General features: G+C 44.9%; 1 non-coding gene across 1 annotated transcript; it reads right to left on the minus strand.

Moving 5' to 3' along the window:
• Positions 1-21,575: 21,575 nt before the first annotated feature.
• Positions 21,576-21,714, minus strand: LOC120970128 (small nucleolar RNA Z247). The gene has a single exon (XR_005764874.1). It is a non-coding gene; the product is annotated as a small nucleolar RNA Z247 (small nucleolar RNA).
• Between the last annotated feature and the right edge of the window lie 1,579 nt (positions 21,715-23,293).

Below are 23,293 nucleotides of genomic sequence, written 5' to 3' on the forward strand. Positions count from 1 at the left end.
TCATGTCAAGATGGGGTAGTTCATATAGGAGAGAGACAGTAGTGATGCTATGACCTAAAACTTGCGACGTCAATGCTTGTCAGCGACTTAAACATTCATACTCTAGTTTATCAAATTCGAAATGTGGTAGTTGGGAAAGCTGTGAATAAAGAAATCACACCTGTCTTTGCCGAACCGCCCTGTCATCCTTCTGTCCCCGCGTCGCTCTCGCCTAGGGTGACTCGGGGGCGCCTCCCTAACCCTAGCGCGCCGCCGGCCAATCGCCCCCAGCCCCGCGCTGCCGCCGGAGGAAGCCGCCGGGAGAAGCTCGGGCGGTTGACGGCGGCGGCGGGGCGACTCCTTGCGGCTCCCGTTGGGACTGGGGCGGCGGATCTCGGCGGGAACCGGTGGTGGCCCGGGCGCGCGCGGCCCATGGCGTCCGGCGGCGTGGTGGCGGGTCTCGGCGGGGGGTTGTAGGTGGTGGCGGAGGGGTCGGCCGTTCCCGCTCGGTGACGTACCGCTGCCTGCGCGGACCTGCACGGCAGTACTCTGCGTTCCTTGGACGAGCGCGTCCTTGGGAGCAGGAGGGGGTCGACCTGACGAGCTCCGGTGGGCGTGGCGTGCTCGTGGCAGCGGCAATCCGGCGCTCCGGGTGGTGTCTTCTTCGAGCGGCGCGAGGTGGGCAGCGGGCATGTGGTGGCGGTGCTGATCTGCAATGGATCTGGCGAGGCACCACGGCCCGGTGCTAGGCGATCCGTGCACGCGATGCTTGATGGAGGCTCTTCGAACAGATCTGGGTGAAAACCTGCCTTTGGCTAGCTGCCAAGGCCGGCGATGACGGCGCTGTTATGCGGCGTTCCCTTCTTGAAGGCATCGCCGAGGAGAAGTTCAAGGCCACTATCTGCTATCTCCGGGGGGAACCCTAGATCAGTAGATCGGATGACGGCGGCGCTATTTTGTGTCGTTTCCTCTTGGGGGCGTCAGTCTTGGAGGTGTTCACGGGATCGAGGGACCAGTGGGCGGCTTCTTTGATGGAGCGGTGCTTCATCTTAAACATTGATGGCAGCAGGTCTCGGCGGCGTGGTGCAGTGGTGACTTGGCGCCCGATGCGCGGAGATGGACTCGCGCAGGAGGAGGTAGCTGTCTGGCGTCATGGTGGCGTCGATGGCAGAGTGGCCTGACAAGGTAGAAGCCTCAATATCTGCTCTGAAGACGGACCTGTGGAAGATGGCGGCGACGACACATGTGAGTGCGTCAGACCGGTCTATGCCCCAGACCCGGTATGTGGCTCGGCTGGGGCTTCCGGCTTTTGATGATAGGCTTAGGTGAGTGGTATGGGTATTTGGCCCAGCTAGCACCCCTTCATCATTTGAATAGGAGTAGTGGCATATGTTGCCAAGATGGCGGATTCAGACATATTGTTGTAATACTTCGTAAGGTTCTCGAGAATAATCAATAAAGTGGCCGTATGCATCCCCGAGATGCAGAGGCCGGGGGGCGGGGGTCATCCTCCTTTTCTAAAAACACCTGTCTTTGCCAAAGATTTTGAGCCACCATTTGCGTTTTGATGGGGCCCATCTGAAGACTTTACCCCATAAAAAAAGATACGATTTTAACTCTTTATTTCACTTTTCACGAGTCCTTATCTTTTCGGTTATGGTCAAGAGAAATGACCACAAAATTATTTTCAGTGATCCTTGCATAATCCGTGGCTCGTAAATGGACATTGCATCTTAGTAAAGTTTTCGTTCTACACTTATACGGTACGAAAATACTCAGCTACTTGCGCTTCCATGGCTACTTAGTAAATCACAATGAGGATCTCAGCTACTTGCGGTTCCATGGCTACCAAGTGCTTGTGTTGCCGCGTAGTGAACTTGGGCTTGATGAGGTAGTCCGGTCGATGCAGCGTGGGAAGTATGCTCTGATTAACACTTGTTAACAACTCGCTCCAGTGTTCCTCTCAACTTCCTAAATTCACAGTAATTGATACGAGTCGAAGGAGTTTTCAGAGCTGCGGGGAGGAAGACGAACATAAAGGGCAGCGGATGGCCGTCACAAGACAGTTCCTAATCAATCCATGCCTCCGAGATTGTACTTTGATGGCTACATATAGTCACGTGGGCGTGGCTGGGCTGGACATATGCCCACTCTGGACCTGCAGTTGTGTTACAGGGCCTTCTAAAGTGTGGATCCCACCTTGTCAGACACCTTCTCGACTTGTCGCTCCACACCACTGTCTTGACGCACATGGGGGTGCTGGCACTCTGCCAGACGCGGCACGAATCTGTATGCAATTGTGCATGGATTGCAACCTAAACCTGCCGCATAGCTCGTTCAATATTCCACATTTCCGGATGGTCTGGTATTTGGTAACACCAACCGGGACTAAAGGAATTTTCTCGATTTTTTTTTTGAATTTTTTTGAATTTTTTATTTTTGAATTATTTTACAATTTAATCTCTAATCACTACTCATCACTGCTCAATTAACCTCTAATCTCTAATCAGCCCTCATCATTTCAAATCATCTAACTTCCCGGCCGGTCACTCATCCTCTCACTACCCCAGCCTGAGCACGCTTAACTTCCGGGTTCTATTCCCCCTCGTTTCCAAGTCTACACTTGTTGTTTTCCTGACAATAATAATATGTCAATCCTATTAACCCTCAGAACTTTAGCTTGAGCATGAAGTCACACGTTTCACTGTTTGAGTTTGAAACTATTATTCTAAAAAACAATAATTATTTAGTAACACTAATATTTCTTGAATAAGTAGTTTGACCATAGTTTGACAACTATTTGACCAGATTTGACCAAAATTCAAAAAAACTGAAATAATTATTTAGTAACACTAATATTCTTGAATAATTCTTTAGTACCACAGCATAACTTTTTTCCTTTTAAAATTTGAGGATTCTAAAAATTTGCAAACAAGCCTACGGCCGTTGCCATCGGATGCGGATTTTCGTGCTGAACATTTTGATATATTATACTTTTTTTCGACATCGTATGCAAAAGTTATAGCCGTTTTACTTTTTCATAACACTTTTTTTGCAAAAATGTCCAAATTTATGTTTTTTTAATTTTCCTAGCTAGTAGATGTAGTAATATAACTAGATCTCGAAGAATTTTAATTTTTGAATTTTTTATCATTTTCTTTTTTTTTCAAAACTGAAATGGAGATACGCGGGGGGGGGGGGGGGGGGTAGAATTTGACCTTTAGTCCCGGTTGGTGCCACGAACCGGTACTAATGCCTCAACCCCATTAGTACCGGTTCGTGCCTCGAACCGGGACTAAAGGTCTAACCTTTAGTACCAGTTGGTGCCACGAACCGGTACTAATGGCCATCGCACCCTTTAGTCCCGGTTCGTGGCACCAACCGGGACTAAAGGTTCCATTTGAACCGGGACTAATGCATGTACGGTGCCCTAGCCGCTCGAACCGGGACTAATACTCACATTAGTCCCAGTTCATAATGCAACCGGGATTAATGCGGATTTCTGGCCGAACCAAAGCCCTGTTTTCTACTAGTGAATCAATATATGTTGCCAGGTCGATTTAGCAAAAGAGAATATCTGAATAATAAAGATATAAGATTATTCACAGCGCTGGAACTTCAGATGCCGACCATATAGTGCACGTGAAAAAACATTTTTATTTTATTTTGAAATAAGGATCAAGCCCCATTCGTGATCAGAAATCACTTGAACACATTTCCTACATGGTACCATCAGAGAATATATTTAATCCCCTGAGCACATAAGTAAGAGGTTGTCATTGGATATGTTCAGCGCAAAAACTCGAGAGACCACAGGGCAATGGTTCTTTTTACCGATATCTTCCATTCCCTAAAGCAGTTTCCTAATGGAAACACAATAATTTACGATTATGTGTTGTTGTTTAATATTTTTATGTGTTGCTTTATAGGCATTTTTTTTACTTATGAGAATCTGTTGTTATTACGACTAGCCGGGTGGCCCGCCCGATGTGCGGGCTAGAACTTTATAGTTTTATCGTGAGAATGCATTGTTGATTTGTCTATAGAAAAATGAAAAAAAATGTGATCACTTTCACAAATAAATAAAGTGCAATTCAGAACTGCAGTTTTCCAAACCTATAGTAACATTAATTTTTTTACTTATCCTAGTAGCTTAGAAATGCAGATTTAATACATTTATTAGCACAGAAATAGACAAGTATGATGAACTTCCTTATCTCTACATGTATTACAAAAAATTGGATAACTAAAGGGATGCAATCTGATGCAAGATGTAGGAAGGAGAACAAAAGAAACTTTCAGATTTCAAGGTATTTAAATGCGATGTGAGCTAAATTTTCTCGCAAATTCTTAAGAACCTGAATTTAACACATGTACACTCTCACAATACATCTTGGCATTACATAAGAATTAAGATCTATGAGAAAATAAACATAAAACTATTAAAAGGAAAACCAAAAAAGCTTTCCAGGTTTCAACGTATCTACAAATAGCTTTAGCTAATCTTTGTCACATGATTGTATAAATAGTGTAAACGACAAAGTACAAAGAAATTCAGGAGGAAACAAAAAATTCAGGTTTAGTTCAACTCTAACCCCAACTGGTTCTTGAGCTATTAATGACATCGAACAATGATGTGTTTTTTCTTGTAAATTATCTCAACAACATCAAACTTGAGGATATTTACGTCATCTATTAGATGGCACTACTCTAATTTGTAGTAACCTCTACAAACAGATCGCTCCAATTTCAATCCTTTTATTTCCTTATCATGGCTAATCAATCAAGAAGATATAGAATGCGTAAATCATTTTCCATTTCTTGAGCGTTTAAACTGAGCTTTGGTGGCGCAAAACTGAAAGAACAAACAAAATTATATTTGTCCTACGAACTTGCTTGTGAACTTTTACTGAAATAAGGTATCCATATGAAATAAGAAAGAACTTAATTTAGGTGCTATTATCTTAAAAAAGATCCAAATCAATGTAACATATATATTGGCATTTAGAAATTAATCTTCCATGACACTAATCAATCTCTGGTTGGTATTTTTCTTCAGAATCCCAATCAGTATTCCCACCATTCTTTACTCTTCCCTCTCTCCTGCTCCATATCCCCTCGTCCGGGATCCGGCCCCTCCCATTCTCTGAGTCTCTTGTGTACACATGGGCAAGATGGTCATGTATATACCATGATGCACATCACAGTTTGCAATAGAACAAAGCTAAAGAGGTTAATTAAAATAACATCTTGGGAACAAATTCTATGGAGACAAGTCCATATGTAGTCGTACTCTAGCCAGGAACCAATATTTTTTTAAGCTGCTGTGTAGTCCTTTCATGCTTGTCATCTGGATGTCATCTGATGAAAAATAGTACATGTACTATCCAGTTTGAGAGTGTAACAAAGGTATGTATGCACATGCAAGGGATAATACTTACATGAGAGCAATTTGAGAGAATCGATCAACACATGCCTCAGCTGCTGGTTTCTCATGGCGTTGGGTAGGTTGCAGTGTGAACCGGGCTAGCGGTACTTCCAGCCCTGTGATGTCTTCGTTTGAGTTGCATTAATCCCACAATTGGTGCCCATATCATGAGAGAAGGGTGTGGGTCTCTGATGGTGTGACCATAGAACATGACAACAAATTTCCTATGTAGAACTTAATTGCACAGCAATTAAGTGGTCTGTTATTTTTACTTGCTCCAGTACGTGAACATGAAAGGCTAGGTTAATTGTTCTCATCATGAATTAATATAAAAAACTGGCGCTTAAAGTGGATGTACTAATCAGGAATTCAGAAACAATTTTGAAGTATAAACATAGTGCCCTCTTTCCAAAGCATGCGTGCCAACAAACAGACCTGTAATTCAGCACATCGACAAACCGGCCATAGCCAACCAATTATAGGAGGTCCAGGAGCTGCAGTACAATGAAGCCGACATTTGCTAATTTGAAAAGGATCCTAAAGCAGTTCCATGTTTGCTGAAGAAGAAGCATGTTAAGCTCCACGATCAGACCGGTGACATCCCTACGCAAGTAGTGGTTGCGCAAGGAGGGTGCTGGAGAGCATCGGAGCTGAACGGAGAGGATGGCATGATGCCGTGGCGGTAGGCCAGTATCAGGTTAGGTTGGACTATTATTTTCTTGCATAGAATTTATTCGGTATAAGGGAGGCGGACACCATCTATTGTTGTGTTTCAAGTCTGAGGTTGCTGTGTATGTGCGTGTATCTTGTCCTTGTTTCTTATTTTGGATCAATTTTTTTCTTTTTAACTGGCATATGTCTTTGTTGTTGATCGATTGGTGATTAAGGGAGAATTGAATGTCAATGGTGGGTAATTTAGAGATGATTACCTTTAAAGTAAATCCAACAGTTGTGATTTTCTGATTTACATAATTAAAGGCTAGATATGTCTAATTATTTTGGAATTTTCTAACTTATCTATCTTTTTTCTGGTTAGTCCGTAATCCGGATGGCTTGTCATTGGTACATAGCCTTTGGATTATTTCATAAGAGAAAATAAAGGTTCATGCTACAGCAAAACGATGTGCCAAATGAAAATTTAAACATTGGAGAGATTTGATCAGTAAATTAAATTTTAAATATAAATTATTAGCCACTAATATCGAGAAGTAGAGGAGGAAATTTAGGTTCGTTCTGCAGCAAAACAATGTGCCAAATTAAAGTTTAAACAATGAACAGATTTGATGAATAAATTAAATTTTAAATATAAATTAGTAGCCACTAATATTAAGCAGTAGAGGAGTATGTCAGACATGGTCATGTAATGAGTTTCCGAAGTGCATACGTACATGATGTTCATTTTTTCTATTTTGCAAAATCACGAACATACATGTGTGTCTTTTTTTCTGTAAAATCTGACGCATATGTTTCCTACGACAACATGCTCCTTGTTTTTTTTCTAACTTAACATGTTGCTTGTTTTTTTAACCTAAACACTTTCCTTTTTTCTTTGACGCCAACTAAACATGTTCCTTGTTTTTGTAAGGAAGAGTCCGGTTTTTTTAATCTTCTTCCTGGGATGTGTGTTATCTTTTTAATGTAAGTTATTTCTGTATTGATGAAGGGAGTCTATCGCGTAAGTTTGAGCCCCATCATATTATTCACAAAGTGTATATGTCCTAGGATTTTATGTTTGAGGCCCACCAATTACCAAATATATTTTATTTAACATATGTACATTTATTTTTACCAAAAAGTTTTTTGTAACATATGCACGTTTAGATTTGTCATGTCCCGCGTTGGAGGCCCACAACATTATGTATGCTACACAAATCAAACGGTCAACATAATCCTATTTTTTAAGATTTACCAGATCGAGGACTAGTATTTTCTAAGTAACGTGGAATTTTCTAGCATATTTACCTTGCTTCTGGTTCGCCTTATATTACCTTAATATATAATTATTTTTACCAAAAAGTTTTTGTAATATATGCACGTTTAGATTTGTCACGTCCCGTCCTTGGAGGCCCACAACATTATGCATGTTACACAAATCAAACGGTCAACATCATCCTATTTATAAAGATTTACCAGATCGAGGACTAGTATTTTCTAATTAACATGGAATTTTCTAGCATATTTTTTTTAACTTAAACACTTTCCTTTTTTCTTTGACGCCAACTAAACACGTTCCTTGTTTTTGTAAGGAAGAGTCCGGTTTTTTTACTCTTCTACCTGGGTGTGTTATCTTTTTAATGTAAGTTATTTCTGTATTGATGAAGGGAGTCTATCGCGTAAGTTTGAGCCCCATCATATTATTCACAAAGTGTATATGTCCTAGGATTTTATTTTTGAGGCCCACCATTTACCAAATATATTTTATTTAACATATGTACATTTATTTTTACGAAAAAGTTTTTGTAACATATGCATGTTTAGATTTGTCACGTCCCGTCGTTGGAGGCCCACAACATTATGTATGCTACACAAATCAAATGGTCAACATAATCCTATTTTTTAAGATTTACCAGATCGAGGACTAGTATTTTCTAATTAACGTGGAATTTTCTAGCATATTTACCTTGCTTCTGGTTCGCCTTATATTACCTTAATATATAATTATTTTTACCAAAAAGTTTTTGTAACATATGCACGTTTAGATTTGTCATGTCCCGTCCTTGGAGGCCCACAACATTATGCATGTTACACAAATCGAACGGTCAACATAATCCTATTTTTAAAGATTTACCAGATCGAGGACTAGTATTTTCTAATTAACGTGGAATTTTCTAGCATATTTACCTTGCTTCTGGTTCGCCTTATATTACTTTTAATATATAATAATGCATATTTACCTTGCTTCTGGTTCGCCTTATATTACTTTTAATATATAATAGATAAGTTGTTCTACGTTGTTGTTTAAAATGTGTTGCTATTAATAATTTATGATTATATGTTGCTTTTTAGAACTATTTTTTGCTCAATTTGATGTGTTATAAACTGGTTATTTTTACCCGCGGATGCCCATATACCCGGTCGGGTGACGGGTATAGGAAAAAGTTATACCCTGAACGAGTATGGGTATGAATGATAGGTAAGTTTACGGTGGACGGATATAGGGTATGGGGTGGGCGTGTACCCATACCCTGCGGGTACCATCCCTACTCCCTGCACACACGGAAGTATTATCTCTTAACCTGCTGTGTTGCCGTCCCATGTAACACGATTAGATTACATGATGGCGACGTGATGAAGACGCGCTTAGATTACAAAATGTACATAAATTGCCTTGATTGTGGTGTGTTATCGTTTTCAAATCAGTCTGCCTGCATGTATCACGCAATTGACGACTAAAGTACTATACAGTTTGCTTGATTAACCAGTATTAGCATCTAAACTGCCTGCGACGACTGATCAGCCGACAGAAAATGCCGCTGAGATGATCATGTGAATAGATCAATCAAACTGACATCTACCATGCTATGAAACAGTAACATGGTGCACATGCCAATTGGTAATCAAGTGCATCTCTGTATATATAACCAAGCTGATAATGTAGAAGTCTGTGTGTCGTACCATGTCATGGACTGATATGCCAGCAGATACACATGCAACCATCATCACATCTTGTAGAACCGTCATTCGTATGGGTCACAATAGTTTTCCCTCTGGAGTCGGAGCTGCTCAGGAGGGCCCTTGCTGCCTGGTCGTCGGCATGTGCGGTTGAATGTTTGGCATTGCCCGACACAGGCCTTGGTGCTTGTTTGCGTTGAGCGCTGCATCGGTGGTCGTCGATGGTGAAGGCGGAGCCGTCCTAGCGGAGGTGTGATGACGATGGCACCGGGTTGCAACCTTGATGACGTTCTCTCCTGGACGGCGTGTCTGCATTGTTGTGTGGGTTGCCAGTAGCTTGTTTTCGCGGGTGTTTGTATCGGTTTCGCTCAGGTTTCCGTTAATTAACCGGGAAACTCTCTTCGACCTCTTTTATTGAATCAGGTCCTAAGGAACCGTGTTTCACAAATAGAAACAGTAGTTGGCACTCAGGAACACCATCTACATTACGGCCAATCTCACTTTCCTCTTATCCGTTTACTTCCCACAATTTAGTCTATGAAATTGCACAATCTCACTTTGGCAACATGGCGAGATTACCTCTATGCAAGACTCATTGCATGTCTTTCTTTTGGCAAAAATGAACAAGTGAGAGATGCGTTTCACCGTGGTGGAAGAAATTGCACAATCACATCTGGTGACGTATGGTATGGATAGCTTTAATTTTGTTGGCGACATGGTGACTTTGACTCTATGCAAGGTTGGTTATGTATCTTTTGTTGTCATGTCTCAACTTTATTTAGTCTATGAAGCGGATATTGATTATTAGCTCACTTTAAAAATAAATTTTGTGAGACTATTATGGTTATGTTTTCATTTCATGATTACTGAGGGTTTGTGATTCGGAAGTTTTGTGGTAGTTATGCCGCTATCGTTAACTGCGCTTGAGCGACCAGGGTTCTACTGTCTCCTCTCCGTACGTTCGGAGCAGAAAACCAGACAAAAAAATTGTTCATGCGACATAAAAACCGGAGCAAAACCGGCCACTTGGTGGGAACGAACGTGAGGGCGAGGAGCGAATCAGACGGCAGAAGTGTCGTTCGGTATTGTTGCAGAAACGATCTGGTGTGCCACATAATTTCTCCTTTTACTAATATGGTAGCACACAAGGGAAAAGACTGATATGCAATGACTAGCTACTTGAATCCCAGGTACACGGTTTTCCCTCTGTAATAGGAGTAGCACAAGCAGCAACGCTAATTACTTCTATAAAGAATGCTATAGTAGCCGCCTCCTGTGAGCCTCGTCGCGCAAGAGTGCCTTTCGAGTTGTCCATTCTGTTGGGTTCGGTCCCGTACGAAGCACCCCGCATGAGTGCCTTCCGTCGAGGATGTACACCCAGGTAACCTTGCTTCTTGATGCGTTTTGCCCCGCTTATTCTTTTGGCCTACATATCCGTATCAATTATTATGTATACTTAGAGAACTAATCTATGGTTGGATGGTTAGAGGGACAGTGGTATCCCCAGTCCTAGGGTTCAAGTCCTGGTGTTCGCATTATTCCTGGCGGCAGGACGGATCTAGCCCGTCCCGCCCTGACCCCACCCACCCTTCTACCTCACGTCTCGCCCCCACGGCGGCTGCCACCTACTGGCCCGGCGACGTTGGCTCCGGTCCTCTGACGGCCTGCCTAACGCGACTCTGTCCAGCCTCGCCCAGCACCTGTCTGCTCACCTTACCCTCTTCGTCCCGCATCCCCGCGCCCCCGAGATCCCATCGGGTGCCTCCCATCTTTATACTGGGGTGGCAGGCTACTCTGTGTGTCCGTCACTGCTATACAAGACCTTACCTAACCCCCGCGGCAGTCGGATGTCATTCTAAACGCAAACTCTTTATCCCTCCTCTCTCGCCGCTGGCAGCGTCGTGGCGTCTTCCGTCGCCACCGGCGATGTCGCAGTCCGCCGCCTCGAACGGAGTCAAGGAGTCAACCTTCCCCGTCGCCCACGCCGTCCGTCCCCATCTCGAAGTTCGTCGGTGTCGCCGTGCAACGCTACCTCGAACTACTTCCCTGTGACCGTAGCCCGTGCCTTCCTTCGCATCCAACGTCATCCTCGTCTCCATCGAACTCGCCGTCCAGCGACGCCTCTGCCATCGACTTCCATCTCGTCCAGCCCGCCGTCCTACTCCGGCCCGGTAAGCACACCTCCCTTCTCTCTATTAATGGTTACTTGTGGTATAGGCTTTATATGGATAGAAATATTCATACAACCTTTTATTAGTATAGTTAAAATGTACAACACATGGATAAAAATCTAGTACAATATTTTATTAGTGTAGCTAAAAATTTGTTGTATGATGTACCATTGAATCTTCATAAGTGAATGTCTTAAAATTGAATGCGTGTGCTACACAAAATGTACTACATATGGATGAGCATATGGTACATTAGTTTTTTCATGATGCCGGTGTATTCATATTGAGTGCCAATATTTTTGCGAAGCGTGGATTAAGTTTTGTTTCACTCAATTTCTAGCACTCAATATCTCCAATTTCTATCAAAGGTCATGATGTTTTTTTTCTAAATGTTATATCTAAATGTCAATTTGTTTAATGTGATTTAGATGAAGAAGCCAAGACGCCTTGTTAGGACTCCTACACCCATAGACGGAATTCCTAATGCCGTATACATCGTCACGAGGGTGGCTCAGTACACCGAGATCGTGCTCGCCTATGTCGAGAGTGCTCGAGCAGCCACCGAGAGCGCTCTGTCATATTCCGAGAGCGCTCAGGCATATTCCATTGTGAGCGATAGAGCAGCCGCTGCGAGTGCGCGAGCAGCCGTCGAAGCTGCGAGGACCACCCAAGTGGAGATCACGAATATGATGGAAGGTGAGGATAGCTCATGATGGATCTAAACGACTAGTGCACTGCTTTCATTTGATCTATATGATCGATGCATGTGAACTTAATTTCTAAGTTGCTATGATGGAGCTAAACTTTTGCTTCCGAACTACTAATGAACTGTCCAACGTGGTGATTTGTATCATATATGATGCTATAGAGATTATGATATGACTTTGCTCTATGTGATTGGATAACTATGAAATTAACTTGTTTGCTTCTTTATTTATTTACGTAGATGAAGTGGAACTGGTATATGGTGTACACCGGGAAGAATTCTGAAATTTAAGATTCTTCGGAGATATCCAAGGAGCAAGTGGACGGTTACGAAAACATATGCTACAAAGGATCTAAGACTGGAAAAGGCTGAGTCATTATGCCAAGTACGTCCGCAGAGAAGTTGACTATCATTATGTGAATTTCGTCCGCAAAGAGAAAATCAAATATGAAGTATGAAAGCCGTGTGGGCAAATGGACGAGTAAAGAATTTGATTATCTTTATTCAACTCATTGTCATTATGATATTGTTGTTATCATGAGGTATTGTATGCATGTGTGTGTGTTAATGATGCAACATGAGTCACTAACGCATACATCTATTTGTATGAAGTTTAGATTATTGATATATTAAAAGTAATGTGTATGATCGCTTATGTTAGTTGTATGTTGTAATGTGGTTATTTGTATCATGTAATGTGTATCAGGTGTTGGAATGCCTGGATGCTGAAGAGGCAGCTGTGGCGTGTGACAGGTACTGCCCACCACAACTAATAACATATACCAATGGCGAGCAAGCAAGACTGCTCGCCAATGCATAGGCTCTAACAGTGGCAAGCGCCTGCCCACCACTGATGGCATTATAGAAGTGGCAGAAGGTCAGTGGCGAGCGCCCCTGGGAGTCTGGCCCGCCACTGCTGGCCATTTTACACCCGCCACTAATAGGCATTCCTGCAGTAGTGTCGTGTGGAGGCGACGTCGCTCGCGGCCTGCCTTTCGTGCAGGTGCCCCTCCCGTCTCCGGCGGGCCTCCCTCCCCCCGTGCCATCGTAACAGCTCTCGGTGGAGGCAACAATGCTTCTCTGGTATGGCAGACACGAGGCACCTCGTGGTGGATCATTGCTCGCGCTGTTATGGCCCCGGCGGCCTCGGGCCTGCGCCTCTCCGTTGTCCCGTGCTGCTAGCATCCTGCCAGGCAGCCCCGGCCTCGGCGACCGTGTAGTTGCATCCCTCCATCTTACCCAGCTCGTCGACGTTCCGACGGATAAGGCCATGGCAGTACGGATCTGCGTCCATCCAGTCCTTGCTTGCCGGTGTTGCTGGACGCCGCCACCCCAGACCCAGCCCCGTTGTTCGCTTCGTCCCTGGCCCCGCCTCGTATGCCTCAAAGTCTCCCTCTTTTGCCTGATCTAGTGCTCGTGGGTTCGAAGGCGGTGCCAACCCCCGACCGGAAGTGCAGCACCGCCAACCTCCTCCCGACATGGTGGTTCTGACCAACTTTGGCTTCCTCATATTCGATTCAAGACTTGGTGGCTATAGGATTGCTCAGCTTCAGGTTTGATAGGTCTAACTGTGATGTATCCTTCGTTCGGGCCGAGCATCCTCTTCTCTCTACTTCAGGCACCATGTTCACGCCTGCCTGCGTCTGTGTCATATATTGTACCCCGTTGTACTCATTCTACTTCTTCTATCAATGAAATGATAGGCAAGCTTTGCATATTCCTGAAAAAAAGATGATATGCCAGCTCAGTCTCTCGAGGATGCTCATGGAAGTAGGATGTGCGTGTGTGCGTTCATAGGATGAGTCTATGCGCGTATATATGAGCGTTCTACATCTAACTGTGTTCGAAAGAATTATTATGTACACGCATGTTACAAGTCAATCCGCCCGCTAGCTAGACAAACGCACGCGAAACACACAGAGACGCCTAGATGATTGCAAAATAGGAACCTGCCGTCCCGGTTGTTTTTGCTTTTCCAACCTGATGATTACAACGTAGGGTACAAGGATCTGTAAAGTCGGTGCTGCTAAAGCTCAGTTGATGCTATATTCTTTTGATCTTGCATTAGGATTTGTTCGAAGTTTTTTATATTTTTTATGCACTATGTCACTTGACTAAGACTGCGCGAAGTCTAGTGAGACCTAGCCATTATAAAGTATAGCTAACTATCCTATAGAAAGCCCTAATCGGTTGATTGTTCCAGCCCAAATCGGACACGGAGAACACATGGTTATTTCCATCATATTCCGCGTGCGACTCACCCCGATGCCTCCATTGCAATCTCGCAGCTGTGCGCTGCACCCGATCGTTTTTTGGCGGTGGTCCATGACGTGTGGGCTTAGGGCGCGTCGGGACCATTACTCTGTGGTGAATTTCGTTGCGCCTGCGTGCGCTATCGCGCGTTCTCCTCCGCACACGCCGGGCAGTCAGTGTCACGCGTCCTCTTGCCGGGCTTGGTCGCTTGCATGCGGCTGGGCAGTTCTGTTCATGCGAGCCGGCCCGATTCTCGATTCCTCCCATTCCCAAGTTAGCCTCTCATCTATTTCTTGATTTTATTGTCTCCGCTGGTAACAGTGGGTGCAGAAGATACTTTTTCATGGCGCTTAACCTCGGTGCTAACTCTAGTGAAGGATGGAAAATGCACCTTGTCGTCGGCCATGTATATATATATATATATATATATATATATATATATATATATATATATATATATATATATATATATATATATATATATATATATATATACACCGACATGTATAATATGATATTTTTGGCTGCAAGGTGTGGTTGGTGAGAATATTTATTTGGGATCAATATTCTAAGGTCTGTTCATACATAGAACGACTTATAAAATGGTGACCCTCCCCAATGCTATACGTCCAGAGCCTGTGATGGCGTGGTGGAGAATTATCATAATCTCGTTTCAAATTCGCGAGCCAACCCATTTAGTTTTTTCTATGTTAACTCATGCTTGTCTCTATAGAAACATCTAAACCATTTGAGTCTGTTACCTGGATATGGAAACAAGACATACAATTTGTATGAACAACCCAAATGAAGGTCCAAGAAAACTGAACTATAAAATGGTGGAGGCTCTAATCCATCACAGCCTCTCTGCGGACACGGTGGCAAAATCTATTGTGTTTTCGTCCATTGTGATACATTCTGAATCATTCACGTACGTGATGGTTATGTGATGGTACGTACGCGATGGTGATGTGATTGACACACCATTGGACTGGTGATGTAATACAATATACATATCTTGTCGTATTGATCTAGCTCGATTCATCTTCATTAGGCCAATAGGTGTCTGATGTATGCATCCTAATTTTGTATATTATACATTGCAACTTTGATATTTTGTTGACCTATAAAATTCGAAGTCTATATCTTGTTCATCTCAGAGAAATGAAAGTAGATGTTGAATTACATTCATCATCAACACCTAGCTCATGGACACGCCACCCTTCCTTGAGAAACCTAAGCACGTTACCAGCATGCAATGCTCAGATAAATCTGTCGTTTTTAGCCCATCTACCACCACCACCCGTGAACACTGCTAGCGCATTGATTATGGTGTTCGATGACACGTGAGGTCTTGTTTGCCATTCCAAGGCAGAACGTCCTAGCTTCACATATTTTCGTTACACGTCATAAACCAGCATGAAAAGCAACTGCATGGACCTTCAGGATTGTGGCTCCGTGGGCCCATTCCCCAATTACATACTGAGCAACCAGCGAGATCCAGGCCATGGCGGTGAGTGTATCCAGCAGGTAGGAGAGCCCAGCTTGGAGCCGACCTCAGTGAAAGAAGAAAAAGGTTTAAGCGTATGCACCTCGGCAGGGACGCGTGCGTGTTAATATAGAGGAAAGATTACAAGATCGGCCAGGTTGTTTCTAGTCTTGACCTCTACTCCAAGCTACACAAGAGATAAGATCGACTAGTCTAACAACCTGCCGTATACACAACAATACGCAAGCAATACCCACGCAATACACCCATCATGACACTTGTCACGTTACATACAAGCCTACTCTTTAACATCCTCCCTCAATCTCAACATGTCAAGGTTTAGATTGTTCTTGAAGGCTTGTAATTGTCGAACTTGAAGCAGTTTAGTGAAACCGTCAGCAACTTGATCTCCGGTTGGAATAAACTTTATCTCCAACAATTTTTGTGCAACTCTTTCACGAATAAAGTGAAAATCAATCTCTATATGCTTTGTCCTTGCATGAAACACATGATTTGCTGACAAATATGTTGCACCAAGGTTATCACACCACAAACATGACACATGTGATCTGTGAATACCCAACTCATCAAGTAATGTTTCAATCCACATTACCTCAGCCGTTGCATTTGCCAAAGACTTGTATTCCACTTCAGTACTGGAACGTGAGACAGTTGCCTGTTTCTTTGCATGCCATGATATGAGGTTAGAACCAAGGAAAACATCAAAACCTCCCGTGGATTTTCTGTCATCAGGACATCCAGCCCAGTCTGCATCAGAGAAGGCACTTACTGCAGTTGATGGAGACTTACATAATTTTAAACCAGTTCCAATACTACCTTGTACGTATCTTAGAATCCTTTTTACAGCTGTCAAGTGCACAGAAGTGGGTGCATGTAAAAACTAACAAACCTTATTAATAGAGAACGAAATATCTGGCCTTGTCAATGTTAGGTACTGAAGTGCTCTAACTATGCTTCGGTACCTGGTTCCCTCTTCTGGACTTAATAATTTTCCTTCATGCAAAGACAGCTTTTCAGTTGTGGACATGGGCGTGCTGGAAGGTTTACAATCCTTCATTCCAACATGCTTTAATATATCTGAAGCATATTTTTCCTGAGTGAGCAGAATACCATCTTGCACCTTCTTAACCTCAATGCCTAGAAAATAGTGCAACTCTCCCAAGTCCTTAAGTGCAAATTCATTTTTCAAGTTTCTTAACAAGGCTGAAGTGGCATCTTGTGAGGAGCTAGCAACAATTATGTCATCAACATAAATTAACATAAACATTGTCACCTTTCCTCTTCTGAAGAAGAACAAAGAAGTGTCTCCCTTTGATGGCCGAAAACCAAGTTGTTGCAGTTTTGAGCTCAGCTTAGAGTACCACGCGCTTGGTGCCTGCTTCAAACCATACAAAGCTTTGTCCAGCCTGCATACATGATGTGGCTTAGAACTGTGCTCAAAACCTTGTGGTTGTCGCATGTAGACCTCTTCCTCGAGAACGCCATGCAAAAACGCATTATGTACATCCAATTGGCGAAGACTCCATCCCCTGGAAACAGCAATAGACAGAACAAGCCTGATAGTAGCAGCCTTCACTACTGGACTGAAGGTGTCCTCGTAGTCAATACCATAACGTTGTTTAAAACCTTTAGCTAATAACCTAGCTTTGTATCTGTCTATTGTACCATCAGCTTTCTTCTTGATTTTATACACCCACTTACAATCAATAATATTCCTCCCTGACTTAGGTGGAACAAGATGCCACGTCTGATTTTTTACTAATGCATCATACTCAATATTCATAGCTTTTTTCCATCTCTTATCATCCAAGGCTTCACATTTTCTGGTTCACCGGTGCAAGCAAAGTTTGCAAGTTTAAAATTCTTGTTGTACCTGACCGTGTCATCCTTGGGTACCACCGGTTTAGTAATACCTCGTTGCGAACTTTTCACACGTGTAGTTGCACTCGTGCTGGGCGCACCGGCGGCCACACTGGATCCGGCTCCAGTAGGCATAGGCGATCCAGCAGCCGCAGAAGATCTGGAGGGCGGGCCGCCTCCTCGTACTGGCGTGGGCGCATCGTCCTCGACGACTGCGCGATCAGAGGCCCACAGGGGGCTGCGGCGCCATCATGCGCCCGTGGGGTGGGAGACCCGTACCCAGCCGGCTCGTGCCAACTGGCGGATGGCGAAAGGCGCGGGTCCGTCCCGCCCGACCGCACTGCAACGCCCGATGACGTGCCAGGCGGGGACTGGTTTGTCCCGACGCGTGCAGAGGAATCCACGCTGGGATCCGCCGCGTCTGCGCCTGCACCACCTGCGCCAGATCTCTCGGGATCCGCGCCTTGGGCTGTGTCAGCCGGATCCTCCTCGTGTCCAGCGCCTGTACTACCAGCCAGATTCTGCATAAAATCACAGATTTGAACAGCGTTTTTTCCCTGTTTCCATTAGCAACAGGTTTATGACTATTAGCCAAATGATCAGTAGCATATTTATCTCCCCCATGATCAGTTGGATTCAAAAGCTCCGGAGAAAGAGGAAGGATTTCAGCACGTAGACGTGCACCGGCATTGGGATGCAAAGTGGAGAAAGGAAACACTGTTTCATCAAACACAACATCCCTGGAAATATAAACTCGGCCGGAAGAGATGTCTAGGCACTTAAAACTGTTGGAAATATGCCCTAGAGGCAATAATAAATGGTTATTATTATATTTCTTTGTTCATGGTAATTGTCCATTATTCATGCTATAATTGTATTGTCCGGAAATCGTAATACATGTGTGAATACATAGACAACACCATGTCCCTAGTGAGCCTCTAGTTGACTAGCTCGTTGATCAATAGATGGTTACGGTTTCCTGACCATGGACATTGGATGTCGTTGATAACGGGATCACATCATTAGGAGAATGATGTGATGGACAAGACCCAATCCTAAGCATAGCATAAAAGATCGTGTAGTTTCGTTTGCTAGAGCTTTTCCAATGTCAAGTATCTTTTCCTTAGACCATGAGATCGTGCAACTCCCGGATACCGTAGGAGTGCTTTGGGTGTGCCAAACGTCACAACGTAACTGGGTGACTATAAAGGTGCATTACGGGTATCTCCGAAAGTGTCTGTTGGGTTGGCACGGATCGAGACTGGGATTTGTCACTCCGTGTGACGGAGAGGTATCTCTGGGCCCACTCGGTAATGCATCATCATAATGAGCTCAATGTGACTAAAGCGTTAGTCACGGGATCATGCATTGCGGTACGAGTAAAGAGACTTGCCGGTAACGAGATTGAACAAGGTATTGGGATACCGACGATCGAATCTCGGGCAAGTAACATACCGATTGACAAAGGGAATTGCATACGGATTGATTGAATCCTCGACACCGTGGTTCATCCGATGATATCATCGTGGAACATGTGGGAGCCAACATGGGTATCCAGATCCCGCTGTTGGTTATTGACCGGAGAGGCGTCTCGGTCATGTCTGCATGTCTCCCGAACCCGTAGGGTCTACACACTTAAGGTCCGGTGACGCTAGGGTTGTAGAGATATATGTATGCGGAAACCCGAAAGTTGTTCGGAGTCCCGGATGAGATCCCGGACATCACGAGAGGTTCCGGAATGGTCCAGAAGTAAAGATTTATATATGGGAAGTCTTATTTTGGTCGCCGGAAAAGTTTCGCGCTTTATCGGTATTGTACCGGGAGTGCCGAAAGGGGTCCGGGGGTCCACCAAGGGGGTCCACCAGCCCCGGGGGGCCACATGGGCTGTAAGGGGTGCGCCTTGGCCTATATGGGCCAAGGGCACCAGCCCCAAGAGGCCCATGCGCAAGAGATAAGAGAAAAAGGGAGAGTCCTAAAGGGGGAAGGCACCTCCGAGGTGCCTTGGGGGGGAAGGACTCCCCCCTGGCCGCACCCTTCCTTGGAGGAAGGGGCAAGGCTGCGCCCCCCCCCCCCCCTCTCCCTTGGCCCTATATATAGTGGGGGAAGGGAGGGCAGCAACATCTAAGCCTTGGGCGCCTCCCTCCTCCCCTGCAACACCTCTCTCTCTCTCAGAAGCTTGCAAAGCCCTGCCGGAGAGCCGCTACATCCACCACGACGCCGTCGTGCTGTTGGATCTCCATCAACCTCTCCTCCCCCCCTTGCTGGATCAAGAAGGAGGAGACGTCGCTGCACCGTACGTGTGTTGAACGTGGAGGTGCCGTCCGTTCGGCACTCGGTCATCGGTGATTTGGATCATGGCGAGTACGACTCCGTCATCCACGTTCATTGGAACGCTTCCGCTCGCGATCTACAAGGGTATGTAGATGCACTCCCTTCCCCTCGTTGCTAGTAGACTCCATAGATGCATCTTGGTGAGCATAGGAAAATTTTAAATTATGCTACGATTCCCAACAAAAACCTTTGTGCAAATTACTGTAGCCTAAGAAGACGCATTGTTTGGAGCGGAATTGGAGCTTGTGGGTATTATATGGACGTAGGTTCGGCCAGCAAGCACATCCAAAAATGCGAAGAGAAGAATAATTAGGCTTCTCATGGTATATTTTTTCAAGAGGAGTTTCAAAGTTGATCACTTTGCTCGGTAATGTGTTGATTAGGTATGTAGCAGCGATGAAAGCCTCATCCCAGAATTTAAGAGGCATGCTTGCTTGAGCTAGGAGGGAGAGACCAACCTCGACTATATGTCGATGTTTACGTTCTGCTGACCCGTTTTGCTAATGTGCATGAGGGCAAGAAAAGTGGTGAGATATCCCAACTTTTGTAAAGAAAGAATTTAGCTTCACATATTCTCCTCCCCAGTCTGTTTGGAGAGCAAGAATTTTGCGATCAAATTGACGTTCAACAAGATTTTGGAAGTCACGAAATTTTTGAAAAACTTCTGACTTATATTTGATTAGATAGATCCACGTGAACTTACTGAAATCATCTATAAAGCTCACATAGTATTTCTTTCTGCCTACTGATTCAACAGCTGGACCCCACACATCAGAAAAAACAAGTTCCAAAGGAACTTTGATTCACTTATTGAGTTCGGATAAGGCAACTGATGGCTTTTGCCTAGTTGACAAGAATCACAAATAACTTCAGAATTGAATGACTTAACACATGGGAGATTATTCTTGCTAATTATTTTGCTATCCATGGTTGATGAAGGATGCCCTAGGCGCCGGTGCCACCTATCCGAGGAGGGTGTGGCACTGAGCACGTGCTTCTTGGCGCCTTGTCCCATGTGTTTGATAGGGTATAGGCCTCTCCTACCCCTGCCTTGCAGCAGAACCCTCCTCGTTTCCCGATCCTTTACAGGAAAAGAATAGGGATGAATTTCAACAAAGGAATTGTTGTCAATAGCAAGTCGGCTTGCAGAGATTAAACTCTTGTCAGCCTCAGGAACATGTAACACATTTTTGAGAAGAAGATCACGTTCGGGGGTATAAATATGAGATTGACCAATATGTGCTATAGCCAAACCTGACCCGCCCGCGGTGTGGATTTGGTCATCTCTGGTGTACCGATCCCGGATGGTGAGCTTCTCTAGGTCTCTTGTGATATGGTTCGTCGCACCACTGTCCAAGTGCCAGCTGGTGTCGACGCCATACTGCGGGGCTGCCATGTTTGCACAGTGTTCTCCCCCCTCCCCCCCTTGACAGGAGGAGTCGTAACGCTTCCAGCACTTCGACGCTAGGTGACCAACCTTGCCGCAGATCTGGCACGTTGGTTTGGCGGCGTTGTTATTGTAGTTGCCGCTGCCACCGTTGTTGCCTCCAGGGTTGCCACGGTTTGGTGGCTTGGGGAAGGTGCCACGGCCACGATCACCGCCGCCTTGCCTGTTGCTGAAGTCGCGTCCACGATCACCGCGGTCACCACCACCGCGACCGCGACCGCGCTCGCGTGTTGCCACGTTCGCCGATGACTGAGAGGACCTGCCACGTAAATTCATGCAAGTCTCGAAGCTCAGGAGCTGCGAGTACAGCTCCGGGACCCCGACTGGCTCAACCCTAGAGCACATGGCAGACACCACGGGGTCGAACTCCTCGTCGAGTCCAGCGAGGATGTGAGAGACGACATCCTCCTCGTCCACCTTCTTCCCTGAAGTAGCTAATTTATCACAAAGGGTTCGGATCTTACCAACATATTCAGTGATCATCATGTTGCCCTTCTGGAGGTTTGCCAACGCGATTCTGACGTTGACAGTCTGCGCATGGGTATGCCATGCAAGCATCCCCTGCACCGTGTTCCACAGCTCTGCTGCGGTGTGGCACATCGCCACCTGGATGGCCATCTCGCGGGGCAGCGTGGTCAACAGGTAAGAGAACACCTGCTGATCGCGCGCATACCATGCATTGAACTCCGGGTTGGGGGCCTTGGACTTGGTCTTGCCGTCGTCGCTGGTGACTTCAACTTGCATCGGGGGCACCACCTGCTCGACGTCGAGGAAGGACGCCATCTGCGCTCCCCGGATGGCCGAGAGCACGGTGGCGCGCCATAGCGCTTCGTTCCCTCTCGTAAGCTTCTTTGTTGCGATGTGTGCAAACGGAGATGAGGGGAAGGAGTTCGCCGAAGAGCTTGCCATGGATGAGTTCGAGGTAGGCTCTGGTTACCATGAAAGAAGAAAAGGGTTTAAGCGTATGCACCTCGGCAGGGACGCGTGTGTGTTAATATAGAGGAAAGATTACAAGATCGGCCAGGCTGTTTCTAGTCTTGACCTCTACTAAGCTACACAAGAGATAAGATTGACTAGTCTAACAACCTGCCGTATACACAACAATACGCACGCAATACCCACACAATACACCCATCGTGACACTTGTCACGTTACATACAAGCCTACTCTTTAACACTCAGGGGCACGGAGTAACCAGATGCGACTTAACCGCCAGTGGGACAAGAGGCCGAGCATGATATCCCATCTACCACTCCCCACGCCCAGAAATCTGACGTGTTTTTCGGTGCCACTATTTGCTTCTCGAGATTTAATTGGACCCAGACTCCAATCGTGGTACATCCTTCTCCAGCGGTTGTTCACGGTGCAATGGTCACATGGGTTTGATGTATTGCGATGGAACCTATATGGAAATGGACAATTCTTAGTGAAGTCTATGTATAGAGCGTTAATCCAGTCTAATGTGCCAGTTGATAATAAAAAGGAGAATTGAAAGATGAAGAGACCTCTTATGAATAAAATCTTTGCATGGTATCTTCATCGCGGAGTCATTCTTACTAAAGATAGCCTTATTAAGAGGATTTGAGATGCAAGTCCGCAATGTGTCCTTTGTCATCATGATGAGACAATAAAACATTTATTCTTCCAATGCTAAATGACTCGTTCTATATGGTCAATCATCCAGATAGCTTCTGACTTGTATACTCCTTGTAATGTCGCTAATGTATTTGGCAACTGATTACATGGGATAGATCACAGGTTTAGAACTCTTCTTAGAGCCAGAGCACTTACCGTCATTTGGTCGCTTTGGCTATGTAGAAATGATAAGTTTTTTAACAATAAAAGTACTTCTGTAATGCAGGTTATCTACAAATATACCAGGATTCTTTGTTTATGGTCCTCTCTACAACGTGTGGAGAATCAAGACCTGTTTGGGAAGGTGTGTACACGTTAAAGGATACGGCGAGAGATACTTTTACCCAACATGGGTCGCAGCATG

This window comes from Aegilops tauschii, chromosome 7 (genome assembly GCF_002575655.3).
Source record: "Aegilops tauschii subsp. strangulata cultivar AL8/78 chromosome 7, Aet v6.0, whole genome shotgun sequence".
NCBI lineage: Eukaryota > Viridiplantae > Streptophyta > Magnoliopsida > Poales > Poaceae > Aegilops > Aegilops tauschii.